Source organism: Gossypium arboreum, chromosome 13, assembly GCF_025698485.1.
Source record: "Gossypium arboreum isolate Shixiya-1 chromosome 13, ASM2569848v2, whole genome shotgun sequence".
NCBI classification, from domain to species: Eukaryota; Viridiplantae; Streptophyta; class Magnoliopsida; order Malvales; family Malvaceae; genus Gossypium; species Gossypium arboreum.
This window is the reverse complement of record NC_069082.1, coordinates 34,524,735-34,531,554: the sequence shown is the minus strand read 5'-3', so window position 1 is coordinate 34,531,554 and position 6,820 is coordinate 34,524,735. Positions and strand designations below refer to the sequence as shown.

At 38.8% G+C, this 6,820-nt stretch overlaps 1 non-coding gene across 1 annotated transcript; it reads left to right on the top strand.

Moving 5' to 3' along the window:
- Window positions 1-3,386: 3,386 nt before the first annotated feature.
- On the top strand, window positions 3,387-3,493 carry LOC128287201 (small nucleolar RNA R71). Its single transcript, XR_008277897.1, has one exon. It is a non-coding gene; the product is annotated as a small nucleolar RNA R71 (small nucleolar RNA).
- Window positions 3,494-6,820: the final 3,327 nt, after the last annotated feature.

Genomic DNA, 6,820 nt, shown 5'->3' with positions numbered 1-6,820 from the left:
TGCCAAGACAGAATTGGACCGTTCCAGGGTCATTAAACTTGGTCATGAATCTTGAACATGAAAGGTCGAGCAAAGTTCAAGTGCAAGCTCAAGGTACATCGGCTCGATGATCGCAAAGAAGAGTTCCCATGGATCGATTTTTAGGAGGGCTCAGATATCATCAGCCAACTGAACTTGTTCAAGGGCGGTCCAGTCAATGCAGCAGCCCACACCTAAAGGTCGGGCCCGAAGTATCTGAAAAAGTTCCTCCTGATTTCCTAGTGGAAACTGGATGAAGGGGTGTCGATTTTTCGAGATGGGACCCGAGGATGACGCTGCTCCTTTCTGCTTCTTTGAGGTGAGAACATCAGTCTTCTTACTACGTGATGATGACATCGTACCTGCGTTGAAAAATCGAAACTCAACCAATACGTCCCAAAAATAGCATAGAAGCACAAAACTAAATATAAAGATTTTATGAGACTTACGTAGTGGATAAAGTAAACAAAACTACTAAATGTATCAAGTTATAGTATTATTGGAATAATGTAACAGGAATATGAATGAATGTATATGGGAAGCATAAATTTCATGAAACTAGGAAAAATGAAAAAGTAGAGCATAATGGAGTAACTAAAATGACAAATTTCTTATAAACAAGCAAAACTATTCTATTGTTATAACTATGAGAATTCATTTAAAATAGGAAAATAGAGCAGAGAAATCATGAAATAAACAAAATATTCAAAGGAGATAGAGTGAAAAAAGTAAACAAACGTAAAAAGAAGGAACTTGGGGCGTCGAAATTGGTGTTGTAGGCGACGCATGAGCATGGGGGTAGGGCGTGTAGAGTTGCAGTGGCTAGGGTTAGGGATTTTTGGGGAGGGAGATGATGAATAGTGAGGGGTTTTTTATAGATTTTGGGGCACACGGGCGTGTATTTTTGCCCGTGTGTTTCACAAATTTTAAATTTGGGCACGTCTAACATTCGGCCCACGCCCATGTTGCTCGGGCGTATGAGTGCACACGGCCGTGTCACACAGCCATGTCTCACTTCGTTTGCTTCTCCCACGCCTGTGTTAACTTGACAGGTTCACCCACGGATGATAGGCACGGGCATGCCGCACACCCGTGCTAGTTTGACAAGTTTGCCTATGGTTTCAAGGCACGGGTGTGTCAAATGCCCGTGTTGTTTTGGCAGGTTCACCCATGACCATGTCCCACGACCGTGGCGACTTTATCGCTTCCTGTGTTGGAAAAAAATTGCCCTATTTTTGCATGGCCTAAGGCACACCCGTGTGCCTAGCTGTGTGGTATTTAGAGAGTCTGTGTACCATGATTTAGTTAGTACGTTAGATGTTAAAAACTCAAATTTAAAGAAATTAGTACTGTTAGTACTCGGGTTACCTCCCGAGAAACGATTATTTATAGTCTAAGCTCGACTTACTTCTCTGGTGCACGATCATGGTGAATCGAGGAGTTTACACTCCTCATCCCTGCTATCAATTTTATTAACATAAGGTTTAAAACAAGTACCATTTACCTTGAACGTGCCAAATTTGGAGTGGTTTACCTCGACGTACCGTATGGAATAATACTAATTACTGTAAGAGGGGTTTCTTTATTTGGTTTAGAAGTGGTGATTCGAGGATCTACGGTATCGAGTAGTACTTTGTCTCCAGCTTTAAGTTGATTTTTGGAGGAATTAAGCTCCTCATGGTGTGGTTTGGTTTATCGTGTTTTCTCAGTTTATGTGTCCGCCATTCATCTAGCTCCTCAATTTGTAACCCTCGTTCTTCATGGATAGTTTCTCTGTTGTTGCTTGGCTTATGTATGTTCTTCGAACCTATTTTCTGCAAAGAAGGTTGCACTATATGGTTAGTTTTAGTCAAATGATTTGTACAATCACCTTCGATTTTTGATGTGTTATTCGAATTACGGGCTTGGAGGGTGATAGTTTTGTCTCCCACACGAACTGTGAGTTCACCTGTGCCAAAGTCAATAATTGTTCTAGCGGTTGCTAAAAAGGGCCTTCCTAAAATTAAGGGGACGTTGCTATCCTCCTTTTTGTCTAGAATAATGAAATCAACTGGGAATATTAATTTGTCAATTTTAACGAGTACATCTTCAATAATACCCCTAGGAAATCTGATAGTTTTATCTACTAATTGAATGCTCATCCTAGTTTGTTTGGGTTTCCCTAGACCTAGTTGTTTAAATAATTTGTAAGGCATAACATTGATAATAGCCCCTAAATCAGCCAACACATTATTAACATCTAAACTACCAATTAAACAAGGTATTGTAAAACTCCCTGGATCTTTTAGTTTGTTAGGCAGCTTATTTTGTAGAATGGCTGAGCAGACCGCGTTCAGCTCCACATGCGATGCTTCATCTAATTTCTGTTTATTTGCTAAAAGCTCCTTTAAAAACTTGACTGCGTTTGGCATCTGTGAAAGGGCTTCAATAAACGGTAAGTTAATATGTAGTTTTTTTAGAAGCTTAAGGAATTTACCAAATTGTTCATCTGAGCGGTCTTTCCTTGTCGCATTAGGGTATGGCACGCGAGGTTTATATTCTGTAATTACTGGCTTTGGCTCATTGCTGCCTACCTCATCCTTACCTATGCTTACCACCGTTTCTGGCATTGGTTCTGCAACTAGCCCTTCCTCAATCGCGTTGTGTTGCTCCCTTGTGTTGGATTTAGTGTTGTTTGGCAGGCTACCTTGTGGTCATTCAGAAATCAACTTGGCGAGCTGTCCAATTTGAGTTTCGAGCCCGTGGATTGGTGCTTGTTGATTTTTGAGTGCGGTCTCGGTATTCTGAAAATGAGTTTCTGACACTGAGATGAATTTTGTTAGCATCTCCTCAAGGTTGATTTTTTTCTCTTGTTGGTAGGGTGGTTGTTGGAAGCCTGGAGGTGGTGGTCTCTGATTCCCTTGGCCTCCCCATGAAAAATTAGGGTGGTTCCCCCAATTTGCATTGTAAGTATTGCTATAGGGATTACTTTGAGATCAAGGATTGTTACCCATGTAATTTAACTGTTCGTTCTCCATGTTGTGGCCATAAGGTGGGTATTCTGGACTACTTGATCCGCCTCCACTTGCTTCGCATTGCATTACTGGGTGAACCTGTGAAGAACTAAGGAAACCATCAATTTTCTTATTCAAGAGTTTTACCTGATTAGAGAGCATGGTGACCGTATCGGCATTATAAATGCCAGCTGTTTTCGTTGGCTTTGACCCATGACTTGCCACTGATAGTTATTCAGTGACATCTCTTCTATAAATTCATAGGCATCTTCAGGTGTCTTATTATTGATGGTTCCGCCAGTAGCTGTGTCAACCATTTGTCGAGTCGAAGGATTCAGGCCATTATGAAAGGTTTGAACCTGTAGCCAAAACGGTAACCCATGGTAAGGGGATCTTCTCAAGAGGTCCTTGTATCTCTCCCATGCATTGTAAAGTGTTTCTAAATCCATCTGCACAAAAGAAGAAATATCATTACGTAATTTAGCTGTTTTAGACGGCAAAAACTATTTTAATAAAAACTTTTCGGTCATTTGTTCCCAAGTAGTGATTGACCCCTGTGGCAACGAGTTCAAGCACTGTTTAGCTTTGTTTCTCAATGAAAAAAGGGAATAACCGAAGATGAATGGAGTTATCAAAAACACCATTAATTTTAAATGTATCACATAGTTCCAAAAAGTTGGCCAAGTGAGCGTTGGGATCCTCGTCTTGCAAACCATCAAATTGAACAAACTATTGTATCATTTGAATTGTGTTAGGTTTTAGTTCAAAAGTATTTGCGGCTACAGCCAGTCTAACTATGCTCGATTCAGTTCCTGTTAAAGAAGGTTTACCATAATCATACATAGTGCGTGGAGCAAGATTCTGATTAACAGCAATCACAAGAGGTAGCGGATTTTCATGGTTTTCAGCCATCTCCTTGGATGTGGTTGAAGTATTGTTCTTTTGCTCGTCCTCTGTATATCTTAGGCTTCACCTTATTTCTCTCCGGTTTTTGTAAACTGTGCGGTCAATCTCACCATCAAAAAGTAGTGGTCCTGACGGGTTTCTTCTGGTCATAAACTAGAAAAGAAAATAAAAATTTAAATTGTAATAAAAGTAAAGTGGCTAAAGTAATAAAAATTGAGTTTTCCTAGTATCTTAGTTCCCCGATAACGACGTCAAAAACTTTATGCGTGATATACATAACAAGTTTTAACGATTTATAAATGAAACATTCTTCAGACTAACTTATTATCATGATTAAGGCAAGTGTACCTATCGAACAGTAGTCTAGTTCAGCAAGATCGGATTGTCGAACCCAAAAGAACTACGAGTACTAGTATTTACTTCCTTTTTATTATCTAGCCTAAAATTTAAGAGGTTTGGTTGTCTAAACTAATTACTAACTAAGAATGCATAGAAAGATAACCTTGGGAAAATACTTTTGGGAAAATTCGATTGATTGAGACAATATCTAAGGACAAATCCACCTAGACTTCACTTGTTATTTGACTCTGAATCAGACGATTTATTCATTTGTCTTGATCCCTAGAAATACCTAAGTTATATTATTATCTCTCTCGAGACTAATAACGTCTAACCCTAGGTTGAATAATTGAAATTTCTTTCTAATTAACACCCTAGAATTGCATTAACTCGATCTATGGATTCCCTTATTAGGTTTCACCCTAATCCGGCAAAATCTTGTCACCCTATCACTAAAAGCGCAATCAACTCCGCTTAATTATGGCAAATTTACTCTTAGACAAGGTCTATTCCTCCTCTGAATAAGAGCTTAACTTGAATCAATATCCTAGAATATCAAAACAAGAATTAAGAACACATATTTACGAACAAGTCAAATATTTATCATACAATTCAGATAATAATAACAAGATCTATCTTAGGTTTCATTCCCCTTAGGTATTTATGGGTTTAGTTCATACTTATGAAAGAAAACATCTCAAAAGCATAAAGATAACAAAACATAAGAAAACCCAAAACTCCAGAAGGAACTTGATAGGAGATCTCCAATCTTGATGATGAATCCGGCTCTTGAGATGGGTGAATCGACTTTCCTTGAGTAATTCCCTGCTTCCTACTCTGCATCCCCCTTCCTAAGTGCCTCATCAAATGTTTAAATAGGCTTTGGAATGCCTAAGAGCCCTCAAAATTGGCCTTTTCCGAATTGGATTAAACTTGGGTTCGGCAGGGACACGTCTGTGTGACATGCTCGTGTGCGATTACTGAAGGCCGTGGTCAAGGCTGTTAAATGGGCATGGGCGTGTGATCCACCCGTGTAAGTCGTGCTTCGATCCTGCCAAATTGACACGCTCGTGTGAGGAAGTCCAGGCCGTGTTATTTTTCCATGTCGGTCCATTTTCTCCGTTTTCGGCCCGTTTCTCGCTCTTTATACTCTCCTATACTCTCTTAAGTATAAAACATGAAATTAAAGGATTAGGAGCATCGAATTCACCAAATCTAAGGAGAAACCATCCATAAATGCGTTAGGCATGGGGTAAAAATATGTACAAATTACGATTTATCAAGATGATCATAGGAAAAGCTAAAAAATTGAAAGAAAATAGAATAAATAAATAGTGTTTACTAGGTTGGGCGACACAAAACTAGGGGAGTGGGAGCAAAAATTACCAATTTGCAAAGGAATGGGTTCGAACTCAGATCTCTAAGCTAATTGCACTCTCACCTTATTTTCCCCATCATCAAACATACTTAAATGGGCAAACATAGCCCAAAGCTCAGACAATGCCCTTTTGCTTAAGGCATCAACCACTACATTAGCCTTCTTAGGATGATACTTAATCGTGTAATCATAATCCTTTAGCAGCTCAAGCCATCTATGTTGCCTCAAATTAAGCTTTTTCTGGGTAAGGAGATATTTGAGACTCTTGTGACTCATGTAAATAATACACTTCTCACCATACAAATAATGTATCCAAATCATGGGTTGGATAATTGCACTCATACAGATTAAGTTGTCTCGAGGCATAAACTACCACTTTATCATCCTGTATTAGAACACACCCAGACCCAACATACGGAGCATCACTATATACTACGTAGTCTTTACCAGTTTTCGGCTGTATCAAAATGGGAGCCTCAGTCAATACAGATTTAAACTTCTCAAAACTTGCTTGTTGTTCATCTGACCATTTAAAATGAGCATTCTTCTGTAACGACATAATCAAGGGGGCTATAATTAAGGAAAAACCCTCAACAAATCTCTAATAGTAATTGGCCAAACCAAGAAAACTCTAAATCTCAAATACATTCTTCAGTTGCTTCCAATCCAAGATAGCTTCAACCTTTTTCATATCCATATGAAAACCCTCAGCAGGTACTACATGTCCTAAAACACAACTTCTTTCAACTAGAAGTCGTACTTACTAAGCTTAGCAAAAGGCTTCATTTCACGGAGAATCTGCAGAACTACCCTCAAATGCTCATCATGCTCAGATTTTGACTTAAAATATACCAATATGTCGTTAATGAAGAAAACAATTAACTGGTCAAGGAAAGGTTGAAATATATGGTTTATGAGATCCATAAATTCGACTGATGCATTAGTTGATTCAAATGACATAACTAGGAACTCGTAATGACCATGACGAGCTCTAAATGCAGTCTTGGGTACATCAAATTCTTTCACCTTAAGCTGGTAGTACCTAGATCACAAGTCAATCTTAAAGAAGATGGTCGTACCCTTGAACTGATCAAACAGATTATTGATCCTTAGCAAAGGATACTTATTCTTTATGACCATCTTATTTAGTTGTCTATAATTGATACATAACCAGAGTGTCACATCT